This window comes from Salmo trutta, unplaced genomic scaffold (assembly GCF_901001165.1).
Source record: "Salmo trutta unplaced genomic scaffold, fSalTru1.1, whole genome shotgun sequence".
In the NCBI taxonomy this organism is placed as follows: domain Eukaryota; kingdom Metazoa; phylum Chordata; class Actinopteri; order Salmoniformes; family Salmonidae; genus Salmo; species Salmo trutta.
Window position 1 is genome coordinate 10,416,262 of NW_021822911.1, and position 26,899 is coordinate 10,443,160.

The 26,899-nt window shown below is 41.1% G+C and overlaps 1 long non-coding RNA gene and 1 pseudogene across 1 annotated transcript; both read left to right on the forward strand.

Moving 5' to 3' along the window:
* Positions 1–4,743: 4,743 nt before the first annotated feature.
* LOC115186798 (uncharacterized) lies at positions 4,744–5,001 on the forward strand. The gene is made up of 2 exons (XR_003875916.1): positions 4,744–4,826; positions 4,926–5,001. It is a non-coding gene; the product is annotated as an uncharacterized LOC115186798 (long non-coding RNA).
* An 8,749-nt stretch (positions 5,002–13,750) lies between these two features.
* The window catches only part of LOC115186558 (stonustoxin subunit beta-like), an 18,670-nt pseudogene continuing 5,521 nt past the window's right edge, over positions 13,751–26,899 (forward strand).

A 26,899-nucleotide genomic window follows, 5' to 3' on the forward strand; every position in this document is an offset into this window, starting at 1 on the left:
GCTTGGTAGCAAGTTCTCAAAGTTTGAACAAATTCACTGTCCTTTTAACCAAATTCAAGCAGAAACTCACGCCCAACCTGAATTAAGACTTCTTTGCACTTTGCTAGTTATAACAAAAGGCAGGAAAACAGCCAGATTCGAATCTAATCAACTCAATGTAAGTAACGTTAGCTAGCAATCTAAATCCAAAAACAGCTTAAATTATTTATTCCTATTTAACAATATTTTAGAAGGCTTACATTAGTCAGCTAGCCAGACACTTATGTTTAGCCAACGTTAGCTAGCTAGCTAATTGTTTTTGTAGCTTTCATTTTGTATGTAACGTTAGCTTGTACTTAAATGGCATCTCTCGAGGAGATGTTATTTTATCTTTCCAACCAGGCAAAGTACTATGAAGGCACCAATGATCTCGACAAGAAGCACAACATTCGTAGGGGTCAGAAATTCACTATTCAAGGAAGGCACCAGTTCGCTTCTATTACATGACTGGAAGGATTTAGCTATGAACAACCATTTTTCAAAAACCATTAACCCTCTAGGTAGTTGGTCATCTAGAAGTTGCTAGCTATACATTTGTCATCTTGAGGTATCTAGCTATAAGTTAACTCAGATCAATCAAATTGACAGGTCTAAGCATTTTTTTTATTTAACCTTTATTTAAACTAGACAAGTCAGTGAACTAGGCAAGTCAGTTAAAAGACCAAATTCTTATTTACAATGACGGCCTAGGAACAGTGGGTTAACTGCCTTGTTCAGGGGCAGAATTACTGATGTTTACCTTGTCAGCTCGGGGATTCAATCCACCAACCTATCGGGTACTGGCCCAATGCTCTAACCAGTGCAGGACATTAAGCACATGGAGGAGATAATCCAGACCTTCTCAGAACCATTGTCTCCAAGCTGCCTTCAAAGCTCAGGGAGAAGTTGAGATCAGCTGTGTGGGATTTTCAGGATCAACACAGCAGAGGAACAAAGTCTGAAGAGTTTGTGGAGAAGCAGGCCTGAATTGCATTGGATCCAGTATTCTTTTAAACCTTTTTTATATTCATAAGTATATTGAGTTTTATTTTAACACAATATACTTGCAGTGAAGCCGCTCAACAACTACATCATATTGGTCATCTAACAGACTCCCATCCAGAGCGACACACAGAGGCAACCAGGGTCAACGCCCTGCTCAAGGGCACGTTGACAGATCTCCCACAGGGTCAAAAACGGGGACCCGAACCAGCGATCCATTAGCAACTGGCCCAAGCTCCCAACCGCCAGGCCACCAGCCCTCCAAGATCCCCCCCACTGTTCCCCAAGAGCTGCCCCTCAACCATCCAAGACCCACCCACAGCCCCCCCAAAGAAAAAGAAAATACTATATATATATATATATTCCATTCCCCACCCCAAGATCTCCACCCCCTCATTCACCAACAACCAACAAAATGAACAAAAGAGAAAAAAGAGAAAGACAAAGGAAAACAGAAAACAACCATGCAAAAAACAAAAGACATCCAGGACAACAAAAATCATAACAGCAAGGCAAACTGAATATGTTGTGCATGTATGGCACTATTTACATGTGTGTGTGTGTGTCTGTGTATGTGCACATGTGTGCATTTGAACGAGAGTGTGTGTATATACATGTGTACAAACACCTGCACGGCATCAGCCTCAGACAAACCAACATTAGCTGTAACAACACTGCCCCTCAGTGTCATTCAAACTGGCTTTTTGTTATGTTTATTTTGACTTTATTTTTTAAACTTTTATCTTTGACCATCATTCTATCCCGTACCCTGCAACTCCACTCCCACTTGTCCCAGCTTCCCTCAGCCCATCCCACCTATCTCTGCAGGCCAGCCTCTTCGGATTTCTACGCAACATATATCTTTCAATGATGATGTGATGTTTAACATTGTCACGCCCTGACCTGAGAGAGGCATTTTATGTCTCTATTTAGGTTTGGTCAGGGTGTGATTTGGGTGGGCATTCTATGTCTGTATTTCTATGTTGGGGATTGCTTTGTTTCGGCCGGGTATGGCTCCCAATCAGGAACAGCTGTACATTGTTGTTGCTGATTGGGAGTCATACTTAGGCAGCATGTTTTTCCTTTGGGTTTTGTGGGTAGATGTTTTCTGTTTAGTGTGTTAGGATACCTGACAGGACTGTTTGGCTGTCGTCTGTTTTTCTTTGTGAAGTGCCTTTTTCATCTAAAATAAAAGATGAACAAATTCCACGCTGCACCTTGGTCTACTACTTCAGACAGCCGTTACAAACATACCATTTCTATTGAATATAATCTACAGAATGCGTATTGAAGATAAATACTTTTACGAGGAGTATTAGTAATTGACTGACCCGGTCTCTCCAGATCTCCTAACAGTACTATTTCTAGGGTCAATTTTAGATCAATGCCATGCATTTTCAGCCATTCCTGAACCTGAGACCAGAAACAGGCTACGTGAGGGCAATACCAAAATAAATGGTCTATTGAATATGTAGTCTCACAACAAAATCTGCAGAGCTTTGATGATTGATTTGATGATATGCCCCAAATATTCAACATTTTGTTGGTAGCAAGAATTCTAAATATTAATTTCAGCTCAAACCACGAAGTCTTGAATCTTGCGTCGTTTTATATATCAACTCATACACCTTGTACCATGGAATCGGTACATCAAAAATCTCTTCCCAACTATTTTGCAATCTGTATGGCACAGCTGTCAACATCCTGGTCCTCAAATGAAACTGGTATACTTTCCTATTTATGCAATTTTTATTCCTCCGCCAGTTTTGATCCTTTATATTGGTCAGACAGACCATTTCCCTACATCCTCCCGCTGCCACCTGCCTCCATTTTTGGGGTAATGGTGTAATCAATTGGTTGTAATCTTGGATTGAACAGACCTTCCCAAACAATTCTGATAACTCTATGAAGGACATAACTCTACCATTCCAATTTACAATATAATTTAAAAACAGAATACTCTTTTCAAACATCTTTCCCATAAATACAGGTATTTTATCAACCAGCACATTTGAGTTCAGCCATAATATTTGTTTTATCTTTCAGGGGGGATGAAATTGAAATTGTAGCCAGCTCTGTAATGCTTGTTTGAAAAGAGATACTTTGAAAAAAGTATAATTCTCAATTAATTGAAAATGAGACATGGCAATCTGCACAAAGGCAAAAAGGCCATTTTTAAACAATGGATGAGCTTTTCTTAGTAATCTACTGGAGAACCATTTAGGGTTCAAGTAAACTGTTGAATAAGTGAAGCTTTCAGAGAGAGGGTTTAGTGCTTTTATATTTAATAATCTCAACCCACCCAAATCATATTCATTATATAGATAGTCACGCTTTATTTTGTCTGGTTTAGCATCCCAGATAAAGAAAATATGTTTTGCTCATTGGATTTGAAAAACAAATCATCAGGAGTAGCAGGGGCATAAACTGAGATAAGACTAAGGAGTTAATCAGGGCATTTTTCCATAAATAGACTAGTATTTACCTCTCCATGGTTGCAGGATCTAATCTATTTATTTTTTCTGGTCATGTGACATTAACCTTGTTTATAGTGTTCTCTGCATGTTTGTTGCAGATGATGTCTACTCTCTGCAGAATCACATGCTCTGTTGATGTAAAAAAGAATAATTTTACCTTTATTTAACAAGGCAAGTCAGTTAAGAACAAATTCTTATTTACAATGTCGGCCTAGGAACAGTGGGTTAACTGCCTTGTTCAGGGGCATAACAACAGATTTTTACCATGTCTGCTTGGGGATTCAATCTAGCAACCTTTCGGTTACTGGCCCAACACTCTAACCACTAGGCTACCTGCCACCATGCCCCCATCTGTGTTGGACATTGTGTTCTTCATAGAGGCTACAGTTTTTATATGATTATATTTAATAACATGACTTTTGGTCTCTTGGTTTCTCAGTGAACTGGCAAAGCAGCTTGTCACTGGGACATGGACTGAAACAACTGACCTGAACTTTATTAAAGGTAATAGTTAGCATTGAGTGTTTTTTGCATTCAATGTTATTATTTGATTTCAAAAATTTTGTTGCATAATTTGTAACTGTAACTGTTAACTCTTGAAACAGGGACTTCCTGGAACCATAAAGCAGTGATTGTGGTGTCTATGCTCATGGTCAGATTTCACTGTTCTAGTATCATCATTTTTTACTAACATACATTTATAATGAGTAATTAACATTAAGTTTTACTAACCTACATTTATAATGAGTAATTAACATTATGTTTTACTAACCTACATTTATAATGAGTAATTAACATTGTGTTTTATTCATTATGTGTTTTCTTTCCAGTACACATGATATTTTGCCACAGACACTCCATTTGATTACTCGATCGTAAGTGGTATTATGTCAAATGCAGAAAAGGTATTAATTTAGTATTTACAGATGCTCAAATGAGCAATTGGAAATGCATTGTGACTGTTCTCGTCCTTCAGCCTGATATACCTGGTCTGAGGAGATGGTGGTGTCTGGTCCTTCAGCCTGGTCTGAGGAGATGGTGGTGTCTGGTCCTTCAGCCTGGTCTGAGGAGATGGTGGTGTCTGGTCCTTCAGCCTGGTCTGAGGAGATGGTGGTGTCTGGTCCTTCAGCCTGGTCTGAGAAGATGGTGGTGTGTGGTCCTTCAGCCTGGTCTGAGGAGATGGTGGTGTCTGGTCCTTCAGCCTGGTCTGAGGAGATGGTGGTGTCTGGTCCTTCAGCATGGTCTGAGGAGATGGTGGTGTCTGGTCCTTCAGCCTGGTCTGAGGAGATGGTGGTGTCTGGTCCTTCTGGGGAACCTGGAGCTGGACAGGTACAATCTGTTATTTTAATAAAAGTCAATGTCTTTGGAAGATTATCCCAAGTGATATTTAATTTTAAAGTGTTGGTACTTTTTTCTGAAAATATCCAGGCATGGCAGAAGGCTTGTCCACTGGATAGACTAAGGCAAGGCTTTGTTAAGGGGGATCTCCAGCATAGATTACGAATTTAACGGAAAAGGAGACATGAGGAAGTCACCCAAGTCAGTGTCATGTCATGAAGTTGGTCATTTCTGATAACGAAACCATTTGGAAAATATGACATTATGTCCTGTTCCCAAATGTACTAGTTAAAGGTTTTAGACTACAGTATGTTATAACTATAACTAAAATGGTGGCATGATTTTTACAAACAGCATCAAATATACACTACATGACCAAATGTATGTGGACACCTGCTCACCGATCATCTCATTCCAAAATCAAGGGCACTAATATGGAGTTGGTCCCCCCTTTGGTGCTATAACAGCCGCCACTCTTCTGGGAAGGCTTTCCACTAGATGTTGGAACATTGCTGCGGGGACTTGCTTCCATTCAGCCACAAGAGCATTAGTGAGGTCGAGCACTGATGTTGGGTGATTAGGCCTGGCTCACAGTTGACATTCCAATTCATCCCAAAGGTGTTCAACGGGGTTGAGGTCAGGGCTCTGTGAAGGACAGTCAATTTCTTCCACACCAATCTCGACAAACAATTTCTGTATGGACCTCGCTTTGTGCACAGGGACATTGTCAATCAGAAATAGGAATGGGCTTTCCCCAAAATGTTGCCACAGTTGCCAGCACAGAATAATCTAGAATGTAATTGTATGTTGTAGCGTTACGATTTCCCTTCACTGGAACTAAGTGGACTAGCCCGAACCATGGAAAAACAGCCCCAGACCATTATTCCTCCTCCACCAAACTTTACAGTTGGCAGTATACGTTGGGGCAGGTAATGTTCTCCTGGCATCCACCAATCCCAGACGTGACAGTCGGACTGCCAGATGGTGAAGCGTGATTCATTACTCCAGAAAATGTGCTTCAGCACTTGGCTGCCCCGTTCTGTGAGCTTGTGTGGCCTACCACTTCACGCTTGAGCCGTTGTTTCTCCAAGATGTTTCCACTTCACAATAACTGCATTTACAGTTGAAAAAAAAAAAATATATATATATACACACACACACTAGATATACAAAAGTATGTAGAACTGCGCATGTGCAGGCCGTCAAACCAAAGACACTCCTTCGATATAAAGTCGTTTTTGACTAAAATAATAACGTGTCAGTTTGTCTCTTTCACGAAGTTCAAATACTTAAGACATTGGCTGGAATCTGGGTTTTGCCTTTAGATTTAGAGAAAACGTACAACTAAGGAGGAATTTTTCACTTCTGACTTCTCAAACCCCAAATCACAGCATCGGTCTACTTCCTACAGTCTGCTTCCCCAGCGGTCCCAGTAGACTCGGGATGTTGGTCTCTGGGTTTAGGAATTCTGTTATGTCATTTCCTCATGAAGTTGAAAGGAAGTTTGTGGGCTAATGCACGTACAAAAGGGATGTTGAAACTGTGGCGCACATTTCTCAGCAACATTAGAAGTCGGGTAAAAGTATTGATTTGAAGGAAAGACGAGCAGACTGGTAAGTCTAGAAGCTACTTACACACTATTATAAAGTTAGGTCGTAGTCAGACATTTAATAGCCAAGAGTAGGTTTGATCTATGATCTCTTATCATCATGGGTGTAGTGCTGAGGAGCGCGAGGGAGCACTTTCAATTTGAGAATACAATAAACATTATTCTGATCACTTCTAAATAAATTATATTTAATTACCAGGTAAATGGTAACGTTACTGTTACAAAAAAAAACTGATTTCTAATAAGATATTAGCACGGTTAGCTGAAGCTGAATAGTCAGAAAAAATTGGAGGATGGATTTTATGCATCTTCTAAAACAGGGCTCTCCGATCCTGTTCCTGGAGAGATACCATCCTGTAGGTTTTCATTCCTATTCAAAACTAGTCACCTGATTAAAATAATTAGTTGGTTTATAAGATAAATCAGGTTAGTTACAACTGTGGTTGGAGTGAGACCCTACCGGAGGGTAGCGCTCCAGGAACAGGGTTGGAGTGAGACCCTACTGGAGGGTAGCGCTCCAGGAACAGAACTACCTTAACAGTGACATATTATTATTATTATTATTATTATTATTATTATTATTATTGTTGTTGTTGCTGTACTGTCTAGAACTACCTTAACAAACAGTGACTTAATAATATTAATAATAATAATAATAAGTCACTGTTTGTTAAGGTAGTTCTAGACAGTACAGCAACAACAATAATAATAATAATAATAATAATAATAATAATAATAATATTATTATTATTATTATTATTGTCGTTGCTGTACTGTCTAGAACTACCTTAACAAACAGTGACTTATTATTATTATTATTATTATTGTTGTTGTTCTGTCTAGAACTACCTTAACAAACAGTGACTTATTTTTATTATTGACAGTTACCATGGAGATGAAATGTCACAACTACATGTTCATGTGATGCTTTAAATCACCTGACTGTTTCTATATGTCTGTTAGTAAATGTTTCATAAGAGATAAGAGATAATTAATAAATGACAACAATTGACATTAAAGAATGACTGTGTTATCCAACATGTTGGTTGTGGTTCTCTGTTTAGGGGTCAGTGCTCTAAAATGAGTCTCTCTGGGGAACATGACACCAAAGCCAAGAGGTGAGATGACAATTTTTTAAATAATTATTAAGAGTTTATTTCCAAAATGCATCACATTTGTTTTTTCATCAGAAATGGTTGCTTATGGGTACCTTCAATATTACTGTTCTCAGATTTTCAATTAATAGATTTTTGATGGGTATATCTTTTTTCAATTATTATTACTATTATTTCTGCATGTCCTCTTTTTCAAGATGTGGCCGATTTCAACAGAATACTAGATTTTTAATTTTTTTTACGACATCTTGTTTTTAAATGGCTGCTGGAAATTAGATATGCATCAATCTTCATTCAAAGGCATCAAATTGAGTGAATGCTGCGCAGGTTCACTGAGTTGCAAACCAAATGGATTACTGCAACTCGCTGTTGGCGGGGCTCCCTGCCTGTGCCATTAAACCCCTACAACTCATCCAGAACGCCGCAGCCGTCTGGTGTTCAACCTTCCCAAGTTCTCTCACGTCACCCCGCTCCTCCGCTCTCTACTGGCTTCCAGTTGAAGCTCGCATCCGCTACAAGACCATGGTGCTTGCCTACGGAGCTGTGAGGGGAACGGCACCTCCGTACCTTCAGGCTCTGATCAGGCCCTACACCCAAACAAGGGCACTGCGTTCATCCACCTCTGGCCTGCTGGCCCCCCTACCTCTGAGGAAGCACAGTTCCCGCTCAGCCCAGGCAAAACTGTTCGCTGCTCTGGCACCCCAATGGTGGAACAAGCTCCCTCACGACGCCAGGACAGCGGAGTCAATCACCACCTTCCGGAGACACCTGAAACCCCACCTCTTTAAGGAATACCTGGGATAGGATAAAGTAATCCTTCTAACCCCCTTAAAAGATTTAGATGCACTATTGTAAAGTGGTTGTTCCACTGGATATCATAAGGTGAATGCACCAATTTGTAAGTCGCTCTGGATAAGAGCGTATGCTAAATGACTTAAATGTAAATGTAAAATGTCTAGCTCATTGATTTGTGGATCTGACACAGTTGCTACTTCAGATTATGAGCCTGGCAGGTGTCGTGAATGAGTTATGTAGTACCCACAGAAGGCCACAGGGAGGAGCAAGAGAGATATAAACCCATACTGTTTTTTGCCTAAAAAACCCTAAACCTAACAATCAATCAAATGTATTTATGAAACCCTTTTTACATCAGCAGATGTCACAAAGTGCTGTACAGAAACTCTAACCCTACGTATAACCTATTTAATCCTGAACCCTAATTCTAGGGTAGGGTAGCCTAGAACAGTTCTAGAAACTATTTTAGTACTAAATAGCATTTTGATTATTTTGTTAACCAAAATCTATCTAATCATTTTGCTTTTATTGTTTTGTTATTTGATTACATTTACTATTTGTAAGGCAGAACACTTGATTAACAAGACACACTAGTTTAATTTTCAAAATGTGTTTTGAACTTGGTGACCTGGTGACCTCTATGTGAAAGTCCAGTAATTGGGATAGATGGGGAAGGTTTGAGACTGATCTAAGGAATTAATGGGAAAAATACACTTTATTTCTCAGCTACCTCACCATGTCTGTATGTGAATGAATAGCTTTTAATTGCTAAATATTTCCAATAGATGGCAGCATAAGACCACGAAGCATCAGTTATAGGCTACAAGCAGCAATATGATTGACATAAAATAGCATGCAACCACAGACTATATGTCCCATGATTTTCTAAAATGGTCACTCATTACTTTAGTTAGCTATATATCTCGTATTAGTCCTGTGTTGCTTTAGGGAGAGAAACAAAAATAGTGACTATAGCAGGTACTGAACCCCGGGTAAAATATCATTAGTCAGAACCTCAACCTTAGTATAACATTACATGCATGATAAAAAAATCTTAATATCTGATATTGTGAGTAAACAACCTCGGAATAGAAAAGACAAGAGTGCGTCTTCCAGCCCGCCAATAAATTACATCATGCAACCCTCCCGGTTACTAAATTTACCACAACATGCCCCTTGGCTTTTGAAATAAAAACAGGTAATAATAAACATGAATCATCATTATATTACTAAACAGTAATCTTTTAAATGCTTTTGCAGTCTTCTTCTTGCGTTAGCAGTGTGGAAAGGACAGACAGAAGCCCACACAGGAGTTTTCCTATGAGGGGGAGTGGTGGTGCATCCAGGGAGAAAACTAAACTGATCTTCTGAAATGTCATTGTGGTCTTATGCTGCCATCTATTGGAATTATGTAGCAACTGCAGTACTACTGAATAATGTGTAATTCCTTACTAATGAAGTAATTACTCAGAATTCCAAATATACAATCTTCTAGTTAATTTTATCACTTACAACCATAACCACTTATACCATAACAAACAATTAAACTGACATAAATCAAAAACACCATACATTTAGTTAATTTAGTTAATTACCAAATTGAGCTGGTCGGTCACATTTGAGAGTGTGTCAGGTTCGTCGTAAGGATGGGATCAAACTGCAGCGGGAATGTGAATCATCTTCTTGAATGTATTAAAGAAATGAACACTGAACAAAAGCACGACGAAAAACAGTCCTGTAAGGTGCTCAGACTATACACGGAAAAACTACCCACAAAACCCATGGAAAAACACCCCCAACTAAATAGGACCTTCAATTAGAGGCAACGAGAAACAGCTGCCTCCAATTGAAGGTCAACCCAATAAACTACACATAGAAATATAAGAACTAGAACAAACATAGAAATATATTAACATAGAACATAACCCCCCAAAAAAACGAAACACACAAAACAAACACACCACGCCACGTCCTGACCAACTGCAATAACAAAATGACCCCTTTTCTGGTCAGGACGTGACAGAGTGAGGCAGATATATTTTTGTCTCTCTGAAATGAAAGCATCAAGTGATAGATTTTAAACAAATACCTGTTTGTGAGAGATGTAATGTTTGTCTCTGTTGTGTTGAAGTCCAATCAAGCAGGAGAGACCAGCCTCCCCTGTTCCCAGCTGTGTGTCCATGAAGAGTGACCGGTCTATGCGTCAACCTATATTCTTTAGAGAGGGAGACTTTTCTACTGAACAAAGGTAAGAAGAACTCATGGGTCATGGTCAGTGAGTTAAACAACACTGTCTCTAGTCATTTCTCCTCTCCCATTTTCACATTTATTTTGGTTGTTTCCATAATCCATAGGCTAATCCTTTAGTCCATTTATATAGTCCTTAAACAATATTAAACAAACACAACATTCCCTCGTGTGTGTGTGTGTGTGTGTGTGTGTGTGTGTGTGTGGTGTGTGTGTGTGTGTGTGTGTGTGTGTGTGTGTGTGTGTGTGTGTGTGTGTACTCCCTGGTTGAGGAGATATAATCTCATGTTTTGTCCACAGAAACCAACAGGAGAGATCAGAGTCAGAGATTCTCAGTGGTCAGTCTTCCCAGAGTCATCAAACAGACCTGGCCTCCATATTCAGTGTATGTGGTCCTGTTATGAACATTTGTTTTTGTTTTCCTCAAGTAAAGTTGATCTGTCAATCATTCATTATTGTGTTAATGAGAAAGCATTTCTTCTCTTGCTTAGCTTATTTACTTGATTTATTTCAGTTGCTTGAAGAGAGTATTATGACATTTGTGAAGAACGAGCTGAAGATATTCAAGAGGATTCTTAGTCCAGAACTCCCAGAAGGCTTTGAGAGTCAGAAGCAGGATGAGGAAGTGGTGGATGCTGAAGATGAGAAGCAGGAGAGCAGTGCCAGAGAGGGGGCTCTGAAGATCACACTGCACGTCCTGAGGAAAATGAACCAGAAGGAGCTTGCGGACACACTGGAGAACTGTAAGATCTGTCTGCCTCATGTTGAATGCTGTTTTATAACATTTAAAAGCTGTAGCTAAAGTACAGCTAAAGTAGCTGTGTAACTCAATGATATTGTAGCAGCCTTAACACAACACCTAGTGGCCTCATCAAGTAGCAGAAGGGATGTGTTGTGTTGATTAATTTAGAGAGAGAGAGACAACATTAACAATACCATCAATAATACCAATAATAATATAATCAGTCACACCAGTCTGTAATGCATTATGAAAACATTTACACATTTATACATTCAGTTAAGAGAATAAATGATTATAATTTAAAATGTTATAACAGTCCTACAATACTGTAGTTATTAAAACAGACGTAATATTAATATCCTCTGTGTTATTTCTAGATTCAGATGATCCTGCTGTGATTTGCCAACGTGAACTCCAATCTAATCTAAAGAAGAAGTTTCAATGTGTATTTGAGGGGATCGCTAAACAAGGAAACCCAACACTTCTCAATAAGATCTACACAGAGCTCTACATCACAGAGGGTGGAACAGGACAGGTCAATAATGAACATGAGCTGAGACAGATTGAGACAACAACCAGGAAACAAGCAAGACCAGAGACTGCAATCAAATGTAACGACATCTTCAAACCCTTAACTGGACAAGACAAACTCATCAGAACTGTGCTGACAAAGGGAGTCGCTGTGCAGAAGTTCATTCTGGACTGGGCTGAAGGAAAAGCCAATCAGGATGTCCAATTTGTGTTTTCATTCCCTTTTCGGGAGCTGAATTTGATGAAAGAGGATAAACACACTTTGATTGAACTTCTCAATCACTTCTCAATGGAAACCAAACAATCAAGAATCTCCAACTACAACAAGTACAAAGTTCTGTTCATCTTTGATGGTTTGGATGAGTGCCGACTGCCCCTAGACTTCCAGAAGAACAACATCTGTTGTGACGTCACAGAGTCAACCTCAGTGGATGTTCTGCTGACAAATCTCATCAAGGGAAACCTGCTTCCCTCTGCTCTCCTCTGGATAACTACCCGACCTGCAGCAGCCAATAAGATCCCTTCAGGGTGTGTTGACCAGGTGACAGAGGTACGAGGGTTCAATGACCCACAGAAGGAGGAGTACTTCAGAAAGAGATTCAGTGATGAGGACCTGGCCAGCAGAATCATCTCACACATAAAGACATCAAGGAGCCTCCACATCATGTGCCACATTCCAGTCTTCTGTTGGATTTCTGCAATAGTCCTTGAACCCATGCTGAAACATAAGAGAGAAGAGATGCCCAAGACTCTGACTGAGATGTACACACACCTTGTGGTGTTTCATACCAAACAGAAGAATGAAAAGTATCTTGGGAAAGAAGAGACAGGTCCGCACTTGAATAATGAGAGCATTCTGTCACTGGGAAAACTGGCTTTTCAACAGCTTGTGAATGGCAATCTGATTTTCTATGAAGAAGACCTGAAAGAGGCTGGCATTGATGTCAGTGAAGCCTCAGTGTACTCAGGATTGTGCACACAGCTCTTTAAAGAGGAATGTGGGCTGTACCAAGACAAGGTGTACTGCTTCGTGCATCTGAGCATTCAGGAGTTTCTGGCTGCTGTATATGTGTTCCTCTCATTCATCAACAACAATGAGAATCTAATGGACAAACTGGAAACAAAAGACGAGCCTGAAGTTACTTTCTACAAGAGTGCTGTGGATAAAGCCTTACAAAGTGAGACAGGAAACCTGGACCTGTTCCTCCGCTTCCTTCTGGGCTTCTCACTGGAGTCCAATCAGAAGCACTTACTAGGTCTACTGACAAAGACAAGAAGCAGCTCACAGAGCAATGAAGAGACAGTCAAGTACATCAAGGAGAAGATCAGGGAGAATCCCTCTCCAGAGAGGAGCATCAATCTGTTCCACTGTCTGAATGAACTGAATGACCATTCTCTAGTGGAGGAGATCCAAAGCTTCCTGAGATCAGGAAGTCTCTCACAACCCAGCCTGTCACCTGCACAGTGGTCAGCTCTGGTATTTGTGTTGCTGACTTCAGAAAAGGAGCTGGATGTGTTTGACCTGAAGAAATACTCCAGATCAGAGGAAGGTCTTCTGAGGCTGCTGCCAGTGTTCAAAGCCTCCAGAGCTGCTCTGTGAGTAAATAAAATGACATATAAGAAGTAATCATCAGGAAGAAATATTCAGTTTAGAGAAAAATATGTATTATAATATGTATATAATATTATATTGAATAACATATTGAATCAGATATTAAAGAATAAATGCTTTGATGGAAGATGAATCTCTATGTTGTTTGAGAGAATAAACCAAATGCATCTACCGTTGTCCTTCTACACTACTGGTGTTAAATTAACAGTGTGTTTGTGAAGTCATGATGATCTCTTTGTCAGGCTGTCAGGCTGTGGAGTCACAAAGAAAGGCTGTGCTTCTCTGGTCTCAGCTCTGAAGTCAAACCCCTCACACCTGAGAGAGCTGGATCTGAGTAACAATGACCTGAAGGATTCAGGAGTGAAGCTGCTCTCTGCTGGATTGGGGAATCCCCACTGTAAACTGGAGACTCTGAGGTCAGTATTCCTGTAGTTGGTCAACAAGTGATAACTGTTCACCAGATCCACATGTGTTTACCAGACACACATAGTCCACACTATATGTGTTTGGACAGTGAAGGTTACAGTTTTAAATGTGGTGCTATGCTCCAGCATTTTGGATTTGAGATAGAATGTTTCATATTAGGTGACAGTACAGAATGTCACCTTTTATTTGAGGGTATTTTCATACATAGCTGTGTTACTGTTAAGAAAGGAAAGCACTTTATGTATTTAGTTCTCCCATTTGAAAAAGTTGTGCATATTCGGACAAATGCACTTATATTGTATTAAAGTTGTCATAAGTTTAGTATGTGGTCCCATATTCCATGCCTGCAGTGATTACATCAAGCTTGTGATTCTACAAACTTGTTGAATGCATTTGCAGTTTGTTTTGGTTGTGTTTTGGATTATATTTTTCTTAATAGAAACTGAATAGTGAATAATGTCCTGTCATTTTGGAGTCACTTCACTTGTATTGTCAGTAAGAATAGAAGATGTTTCTGAACACTTCTACATTCATGTGGATCCTACCATGATTATGAATAATCAGGAATTAATCGTGAATGATGATAAATGAGAAAGTTACAGAGGCACAAAGATCATACCCCCTCTGTTATTGGTATTATTCTGTATACTTCTGACCCTTTGGACACTGTGTTAACTAACCTCCAGACGAGCTTCAATGCCATACAACTCTCCTTCCGTGGCCTCCAACTGCTCTTAAATACAAGTAAAACTAAATGCATGCTCTTCAACCGATCGCTGCCTGCACCTGCCCGCCTGTCCAGCATCACTACTCTGGACGGTTCTGACTTAGAATATGTGGACAACTACAAATACCTGGGTGTCTGGTTAGACTGTAAACTCTCCTTCCAGACTCACTATAAGCATCTCCAATCCAAAGTTAAATCTAGAATTGGCTTCCTATTTCGCAACATAGCATCCTTCACTCATGCTGCCAAACATACCCTTATAAAACTGACCATCCTACCGATCCTCGACTTCGGCGATGTCATTTACAAAATAGCCTCCAATACCCTACTCAATAAATTGGATGCAGTCTATCACAGTGCCATCCGTTTTGTCACCAAAGCCCCATATACAGTACTACCCACCACTGCGACCTGTACGCTCTCGTTGTCTGGCCCTCGCTTCATACTTGTCGCCAAACCCACTGGCTCCAGGTCATCTACAAGACCCTGCTAGGTAAAGTCCCCCCTTATCTCCGCTCACTGGTCACCATAGCAGCACCCACCAGTAGCACGCGCTCCAGCAGGTATATCTCCCTGGTCGCACCCAAAGCCAATTCCTCCTTCGGCCGCCTCTCCTTCCAGTTCTCTGCTGCCAATGACTGGAACGAACTACAAAAATCTCTAAAACTGTAAACACTTATCTCCCTCACTAGCTTTAAGCACTAGCTGTCAGAGCAGCTCACAGATTACTGCACCTGTACATAGCCCATCTATAATTAAGCCCAACTACCTCTTCCCCTACTGTATTTATTTATTTAGCTTCTTTGCACCCCATTATTTCTATTTCTACTTTGCACTTTCTTCCACTGCATATCTACCATTCGAGTGTTTTACTTGCTATATTGTATTTACTTGGCCACCATGGCCTTTTTTTGCCTTTACCTCCCTTATTTCACTTCATTTGCTCACATTGTATATAGACTTATTTTTCTACTGTATTATTGACTGTATGTTTGTGTAATACCCTTGTTTGAACCAAGTATTGAGTTTATTTGTTATAATTAATTGGTATTATATTTAAAAGATGATTGAATTGCTCCTAAACTGTAATGTTGTTAATGCATTATGCTTTTTGAAGAAATATTTATTTTATGTATAAGTGAATAGTTTGTTTTACTTTGAAGTTGAAGTTTTGACCAATAAGGTCGCTTGTTAAGTTGTGGCCAATGGGTGTTGACCTGGTTAACGGGAGGGAAAAAGACGTTGATGAAAGGATGGTCGTTTTACCTCAGGACGGTTGGTGAAGAAAAATTATAAAAGAAGACGACAGAACTACAACAAAACCCATAGCTACTAACACATGAAGGGAAATACATGTTTTATTTAATAAAAGAGTTGTTATAATTTAGTTAAAACTTAGTAAAGACTGAAGCTACCATCTCGTCGTGGAGGTATTAGCCAGTCTAGAGGTTAGCCTAGCATCGTGTGACACCGGGAGATAATTCCTTGGGAAGCTTAACGAGTTCGTGTTGCCATGGGGATATCGGTTACTAAGGAGGACTGTCTGCATGGGGAGCTGTGTTGCCATGGGGATATCGGTTACTAAGGAGGACTGTCTGCATGGGTAGCTGTGCTGCCTTGGACTTGGTGAGGAAACCTGCATGGAACTGCCATACTTCGCTGAGGGAATATCTACCAAGTCGTGAGTAACCACAATGTGAGGTGCTTAATTTGGACACGGGTTGTGCACGACTCATTGGGGTTTATTATTATTTTTATTTCTTTTAAAATAAAGGTGAAATAAATAAATAAATTGGTAATGGTGAGAGGTTAGCATGTTTTGCTGTAGCCTCTGTTATTGGTAATGGTGAGAGGTTAGCATGTTTTGTTGTAGCCTCTGTTATTGGTAATGGTGAGAGGTTAGCATGTTTTGTTGTAGCCTCTGTTATTGGTAATGGTGAGAGGTTAGCATGTTTTGTTGTATCCTCTGTTATTGGTAATGGTGAGAGGTTAGCATGTTTTGTTGTAGCCTCTGTTATTGGTAATGGTGAGAGGTTAGCATGTTTTGTTGTAGCCTCTGTTATTGGTAATGGTGAGAGGTTAGCATGTTTTGTTGTAGCTTCTGTTATTGGTAATGGTGAGAGGTTAGCATGTTTTGTTGTAGTCTCTGTTATTGGTAATGGTGAGAGGTTAGCATGTTTTGTTGTAGCCTCTGTTATTGGTAATGGTGAGAGGTTAGCATGTTTTGTTGTAGCCTCTGTTATTGGTAATGGTGAGAGGTTAGCATGTTTTGTTGTAGCCTCTGTTATTGGTAATGGTGAGAGGTTAGCATGTTTTGTTGTAGTCTCTGTTATTGGTAATGGTAAGAGGTTAGCATGTTTTGTTGTATCCTCTGTTATTGGTAATGGTGAGAGGTAAGCATGTTTTGTTGTAGTCTCTGTTATTGGTAATGGTGAGAGGTTAGCATGTTTTGTTGTATCCTCTGTTATTGGTAATGGTGAGAGGTTAGCATGTTTTGTTGTAGCCTCTGTTATTGGTAATGGTGAGAGGTTAGCATGTTTTGTTGTAGTCTCTGTATTGGTAATGGTGAGAGGTTAGCATGTTTTGTTGTATCCTCTGTTATTGGTAATGGTGAGAGGTTAGCATGTTTTGTTGTAGCCTCTGTTATTGGTAATGGTGAGAGGTTAGCATGTTTTGTTGTATCCTCTGTTATTGGTAATGGTGAGAGGTTAGCATGTTTTGTTGTAGCCTCTGTTATTGGTAATGGTGAGAGGTTAGCATGTTTTGTTGTATCCTCTGTTATTGGTAATGGTGAGAGGTTAGCATGTTTGTTGTAGTCTCTGTTATTGGTAATGGTGAGAGGTTAGCATGTTTTGTTGTAGCCTCTGTTATTGGTAATGGTGAGAGGTTAGCATGTTTTGTTGTAGCCTCTAACTTTCTCTCTCATTATTATTCATGATTCATTCATGATTTGTATTAATCATGTTATCATCAGGGTTCATTTAGTAGTGTTTAGAAACATGTTATCTACTCACTTACACAGAAATTAATCCAGTCATCATCCACCATTTTATTATTGGGCAAAACAAACTGCAAATGCATCCAACTAGTTTACAACCAAACACTAATCTTTTGACTACTTTAATACACTATGAGTGAATTGGTCAGAATACTTATGAGTTCTTTAAATAGGGGGACTAGATGCATAAAGTGCTTTTATTTTTCTAAATGGTGAAACAGAAATGTATGAAAATATCCTCAAATAAAAGGTGACATTATATACTGTCACCTCATATGAAACATTTGATCTGAAATCCAAAATGTTGGAATTTAGAGCCACATTTAAAATGTTATCTTCACTTTCAAAATAGATATGGTGTGGACTGTATACTCAATACAATCTAAATCTGATACCTCACTGTCTGTCTTTTGACTGATACTGCTTTTAAATTGGTCTGGTCAGTCTACTCAAATATTTGTACTGTACATATTTCTCTACAAGTAATATGATCATTTAAAATAAAGATTCATTAATTGATGAATAGATTTGGCAGGTTTCAGGACACTGATTTCTGAAAATGTAGAAACAAATATGCTGCCACTATTTTCACCACCAAAGAATAGCAGTGTGGTTTTAATATGATTTGACTCTTTGCAGGCTGTCAGGCTGTCTAGTCACAGAGAAAGGCTGTGCTTCTCTGGTCTCAGCTCTGAGGTCAAACCCCTCACACCTGAGAGAGCTGGACCTGAGCTACAATCACCCAGGAGACTCAGGAGTCAGACTGCTCTCTGCTGGACTGGAGGATCCACACTGCAGACTGGAGAAACTCAAGTATGTAGAGGGTTTACGTCTATGTTCATATCAGACATGTTTGACTTATCAGGCTCGTTAAGACAAACATTCTGACCAACACTTGGACAAAGTTATATGCTGACTGTGTGTCCTGTGTCCTGTGTGTGTGTCCCTGTGTGTGTGTGTGTGTGTGTGTGTGTGTGTGTGTGTGTGTGTGTGTGTGTGTGTGTGTGTGTGTGTGTGTGTGTGTGTGTGTGTGTGTGTGTGTGTGTGAGTTCAGGTGTATCCCTCAATGACTGTCTGCGAAACACATACAGGACAAATACACACACAGGACAAATACACACACAGGACAAATACACACACAGGACAAATACACACACAGGACAAATACACACACGCGACAAATACACACATGCGACAAATACACACGCGCGACAAATACACACGCGACAAATACACACACACACAGGACAAATATACACACACACATTTGTCCTGGACAAAGTTATATGCTGACTGTGTGTGTGTGTGTGTGTGTGTGTGTGTGTGTGTGTGGTGTGTGTGTGTGTGTGTGTGTGTGTGTATTTGTCCTGTGTGTGTGTGTGTGTGTGTGATTGTCGTGTGTGTCCAGTGTGAAACACACACACACACACACAGGACAAATACACACACACACACACACACACACAGGACAAATACACACACACACACACAGGACAAATACACACACACACACACACACAGGATATACACACACACACACACACACAGGACAAAAACACACACACACACACGCTTACACACAGGACAAATACACACACAGGATAAATACACACACACACACACACAGGACAAATAAACACACACACACACACACACAGAGGATATACACACACACACAGGACAAATACACACACACACACACACACACAGGACAAATACACACACACAGGATAAATACACACACACACACAGGACAAATATACACACACACACACAGGACAAATACACACACACACACACACACAGGACAAATACACACACACACAGGACAAATACACACACACACACACACACACAGGACGAATACACACACACAGGACAAATACACACACACACACACACACACAGGACAAATATACACACACACACACACACACAGGACAAATACACACACACACACAGGACAAATACACACACACAGGACAAATACACACACACACACAAACAGGATAAATACACACACACACACACACAGGACAAATACACACACACACACACACGACAATTACATACACACACACACACAGGACAAATACACACACAGGACAAATACACACACAGGACAAATACACACACAGGACAAACACACACACACACACACAGGACAAATACACACACACACACACACAGGACAAATACACACACACACAGGACAAATACACACACAGGACAAATACACACACAGGACAAATACACACACACGACAAATACACACACACACACACACACACACAGGACAAATACACACACACACACAGCACAAATACACACACACACACACACACACACACAGGACAAATACACACACACACACACACACACACACAGGACAAATACACACACACACACACAGGACAAATACACACACACACACACACACACACAGGACACATACACACACACACACACACACACACACACACAGGACAAATACACACACACACACACATACAGGACAAATACACACACACACACACAGGACAAATACACACACACACACACACAGGACAAATACACACACACACACACACAGGACAAATACACACACACACACAGGACAAATACACACACAGGACAAATACAGACACACACACACACACAGGACAAATACACACACACACACAGGACAAATACACACACACACACACACACACACACAGGACAAATACACACACACACACACACAGGACAAATACACACACACACACACACACAGGACAAACACACACACAGACACACACACAGGACAAATACACACACACACACAGGACAAATACACACACACACAGGACAAATATACACACACAGGACAAATACACACACACACACAGGACAAATACACACACACACACAGGACAAATACACACACACACAGGACAAATACACACACACACGGGACAAATACACACACAGGACAAATACACACACAGGACAAATACACACACAGGACAAATACACACACAGGACAAACACACACACACACACACACAGGACAAATACACAAACACACACACACACACACACACAGGACAAATACACACACACACACACACACAGGACAAATACACACACACACACACAGGACAAATACACACACACACAAATCAAATCAAATCAAATCAAATGTATTTATATAGCCCTTCGTACATCAGCTGAAATCTCAAAGTGCTGTACAGAAACCCAGCCTAAAACCCCAAACAGCAAGCAATGCATGTGAAAGAAGCACGGTGGCTGGGAAAAACTCCCTAGGAAAAACTCCTGAGAAAGGCCAAAAACCTAGGAAGAAACCTAGAGAGGAACCAGGCTATGAGGGGTGGCCAGTCCTCTTCTGGCTGTGCCGGGTGGATATTATAACAGAACATGGTCAAGATGTTAAAATGTTCGTAAATGACCAGCATGGTCAAATAATAATAATCATAGTAATTGTCGAGGGTGCAACAAGCACGTCCGGTGAACAGGTCAGGGTTCCGTAGCCGCAGGCAGAACAGTTGAAACTGGAGCAGCAGCATGGCCAGGTGGACTGGGGACAGCAAGGAGTCATCATGCCAGGTAGTCCTAGGGCTCAGGTCCTCCGAGAGAAAGAAAGAAAGAAAGAGAGAATTAGAGAGAGCATATTTACATTCACACAGGACACCGGATAAGACAAGAGAATACTCCAGATGTAACAGACTGACCCCAGCCCCCCGACACATAAACTACTGCAGCATAAATACTGGAGGCTGAGACAGGAGGGATCAGAAGACACTGTGGCCCCATCCGATGATACCCCCGGACAGGGCCAAACAGGCAGGATATAACACCACCCACTTTGCCAAAGCACAGCCCCCACACCACTAGAGGGATATCTACAACCACCAACTTACCGTCCGAAGACAAGGCCGAGTATAGCCCACAAAGATGTCCGCCACGGCACAACCCAAGGGGGGGGCGCCAACCCAGACAGGAAGACCACGTCAGTGGCTCAACCTACTCAAGTGACGCACCCCTCCCATGGACGGCATGGAAGAACACCAGTAAGTCAGTGACTCAGCCCCTGTAAAAGGGTTAGAGGCAGAGAATCCCAGTGGGAAGAGGGGAACCGACAAGGCAGAGACAGCAAGGGCGGTTCGTTGCTCCAGCCTTTCCATTCACCTTCACACTCCTGGGCCAGACTATACTTAATCATAGGACCTACTGAAGAGATAAGTCTTCAGTAAAGACTTAAAGGTTGAGACTGAGTCTGCGTCTCTCACATGGGTAGGCAGACCATTCCATAAAAATGGAGCTCTATAGGAGAAAGCCCTACCTCCAGCCGTTTGCTTAGAAATTCTAGGGACAATTAGGAGGCCTGCGTCTTGTGACCGTAGCGTACGTGTAGGTATGTACGGCAGGACCAAATCGGAAAGATAGGTAGGAGCAAGCCCATGTAATGCTTTGTAGGTTAGCAGTAAAACCTTGAAATCAGCCCTTGCCTTAACAGGAAGCCAGTGTAGTGAAGCTAGCACTGGAGTAATATGATCAAATTTTTTGGTTCTAGTCAGGATTCTAGCAGCCGTATTTAGCACTAACTGAAGTTTGTTTAGTGCTTTATCCGGGTAGCCGGAAAGTAGAGCATTGCAGTAATCGAGCCTAGAAGCAACAAAAGCATGGATAAATTTTTCTGCGTCATTTTTGGACAGAAAGTTTCTGATTTTTGCAATGTTACGTAGATGGAAAAAAGCTGTCCTTGAAGCAGTCTTGATATGTTCTTCAAAAGAGAGATCAGGGTCCAGAGTAACGCCGAGGTCCTTCACAGTTTTATTTGAGACGACTGTACAACCATCCAGATTAATTGTCAGATTCAACAGAAGATCTCTTTGTTTCTTGGGACCTAGGACAAGCATCTCTGTTTTGTCCGAGTTTAAAAGTAGAAAATTTGCAGCCATCCACTTCCTTATGTCTGAAACACAGGCTTCTAGCGAGGGCAATTTTGGGGCTTCACCATGTTTCATTGAAATGTACAGCTGTGTGTCGTCCGCATAGCAGTGAAATTTAACATTATGTTTTCGAATGACATCCCCAAGAGGTAAAATATATAGTGAAAACAATAGTGGTCCTAGAACGGAACCTTGAGGAACACCGAAATTTACAATTGATTTGTCAGAGGACGAACCATTCACAGAGACAAACTGATATCTTTCCGACAGATAAGATCTAAACCAGGCCAGAACTTGTCCATGTAGACCAATTTGGGTTTCCAATCTCTCCAAAAGAATGTGGTGATCGATGGTATCAAAAGCGGCACTAAGATCTAGGAGCATGAGGACAGATGCAGAGCCTCGGTCTGACGTCATTAAAAGGTCATTTACCACCTTCACAAGTGCAGTCTCAGTGCTATGATGGGGTCTAAAACCAGACTGAAGCGTTTCGTATACATTGTTTGTCTTCAGGAAGGCAGTGAGTTGCTGCGCAACAACTTTTTCTAAAATTTTTGAGAGGAATGGAAGATTCGATATAGGCCGATAGTTTTTTATAATTTCTGGGTCAAGATTCGGCTTTTTCAAGAGAGGCTTTATTACTGCCACTTTTAGTGAGCTTGGTACACATCTGGTGGATAGAGAGCCGTTTATTATGTTCAACATAGGAGGGCCAAGCACAGGAAGCAGCTCTTTCAGTAGTTTACACAAATACACACAAATACACACACAAATACACACACACACACAGGACAAATACACACACACACAGGACAAATACACACACAGGACAAATGCACACACACACACACACACACACACGACAAATACACACACACACAGGACAAATACACACACACACGACAAAAACACACACACACACACACACAGGACAAATACACACACACACACACACACACGACAAATACACACACACACACACAGGACAAATACACACACACACACACACACACACACACACAGGACAAACACACACACACACAAATACACAAACACACAGGACAAATACACACACACACAAGACAAATACACACACACACACAGGACAAATACACACACACACACAGGACAAATACACACACACAGGACAAATATACACACACACACAGGACAAATACACACACACACACAGGACAAATACACACACACACACACACACGACAAATACACACACACACACAGGACAAATACACACACACAGGACAAATACACACACACACACAGGACAAATACACACACACACACACACACAGGACAAATACACACACACACACACACACAGGACAAATACACACACACACACACACACCACAGGACAAATACACACACACACACACAGGACAAAAACACACACACACACACAGGACAAATACACACAACACACACAGGACAAATACACACACACACACAGGACAAATACACACACACACAGGACAAATACACACACACACACAGGACAAATACACCACACACACACACACGACAAACACACACACACAGGACAAATACACACACACACAACACAACAGGACAAACACACAAACACACACATAAATACACACACACAGGACAAATACACACACACACAGACAAAACACACACACACACACACACACACACACAGGACACATATACACACACACACAGGACAAATACACACACACACAGGACAAATACACACACACACACACACACGACAAAATACACACACACAAACACACACACAGGACAAATACACACACACAGGACAAATACACACACACAGGACAAATACACACACACACACACACAGGACAAATACACACACACACACACACAGGACAAATACACACACACACACACACAGGACAAATACACACACACACACACACAGGACAAATACACACACACACACACACACACACAGGGACAAATACACACACACACACACACCACACAGGACAAATACACACACACACACAAACACGACAAATACACACACACACACACACACACAGGACAAATACACACACAGGAAAATACACACACACACACCACACACAGGACAAATCACACACACACACACAACAGGACAAATACACACCACACACACCACAACAGGACAAATACACACACACACACACACACACACACAGGACAAATACACACACACACACACACACACACAGGAAAACACACACACACACACAGGACAAATAACCAAACACAACCGGACAAATACACACACACACACAGGACAAATACACACACCACAGGACAAATACACACACACACACAGGAAATACACACACACACACACACACGACAAATACACACACACACACACAGGACAAATACACACACACACACACACAGGACAAACACATAAACACACACACAAATACACACACACACAGGACAAATACACACACACACAAGACAATACACACACACACACACCACACCCACACACACACACACACACACACACAGGACAAATATACACACACACACAGGGACAAATACACACACACACACAGGACAAATACACACACACACCGACAAATACACACACACACACAGGACAAATACACACACACACACACACACACAGGACAAAATACACACACACACACACCACAGGACAAAAACACACACACACACACACAGGACAAATACACACATACAAACACAGGACAAATACACACACACACAGGACAAATACACACACACACAGGACAACTACACACACACACACACAGGACAAATACACACACACACACACACACCACGACAAATACACACACACCACACACAGGACAAATACACACACACACACACCACACAGGACAAACACACAAACACACACAACACAGGACAAATACACACACACACACACACAGGACAAATACACACACACACACACACAGGACAAATACACACACACACACACACAGGACAAATACACACACACACACACACACACACACAGGACAAATACACACACACACAAGACAAATACACACACACACACACACACACACACACACCACACACACACACACACACACACACACACAGGACAAATATACACACACACACAGGACAAATACACACACACACACAGGACAAATACACACACACACACGACAAATACACACACACACACAGGACAAATACACACACACACACACACACACAGGACAAATACACACACACACACACACAGGACAAAAACACACACACACACACACAGGACAAATACACACAAACACACACAGGACAAATACACACACACACACAGGACAAATACACACACACACAGGACAAATACACACACACACACACAGGACAAATACACACACACACACACACACACACGACAAATACACACACACACACACAGGACAAATACACACACACACACACACACAGGACAAACACACAAACACACACACCACAGGACAAATACACACACACACACACACAGGACAAATACACACACACACACACACAGGACAAATACACACACACACACACACAGGACAAATACACACACACACACACACACAGGACAAATACACACACACACACACACACACACAGGACAAATACACACACACACACACACACACACAGGACAAATACACACACACACACAGGACAAATACACACACACACAGGACAAATACACACACACGACAAATACACACACACACAGGACAAATACACACAGGACAAATACACACACACACACAGGACATATACACACACACGACAAATACACACACACACAGGACAAATACACACAGGACAAATACACACACACACACAGGACAAATACACCACACAGGACAAATACACACACACACCACACAGGACAAATACACACACACACACACAGGACAAATACACACACACAGGACAAATACACACACACACACAGGACAAATACACACACACACACAGGACAAATACACACACACACAGGACAAATACACACACACACAGGACAAATACACACACAGGACAAATACACACAGGACAAATACACACACAGGACAAATACACACACAGGACAAATACACACACAAAGGACAAATACACAAACACACACACACACACACAGGACAAATACACACACACACACACAGACACACACACACACGACAAATACACACACACACACACAGGACAAACACACACACACACACACACAGGACAAATACACACACACACACACACAGGACAAATACACACACACACAC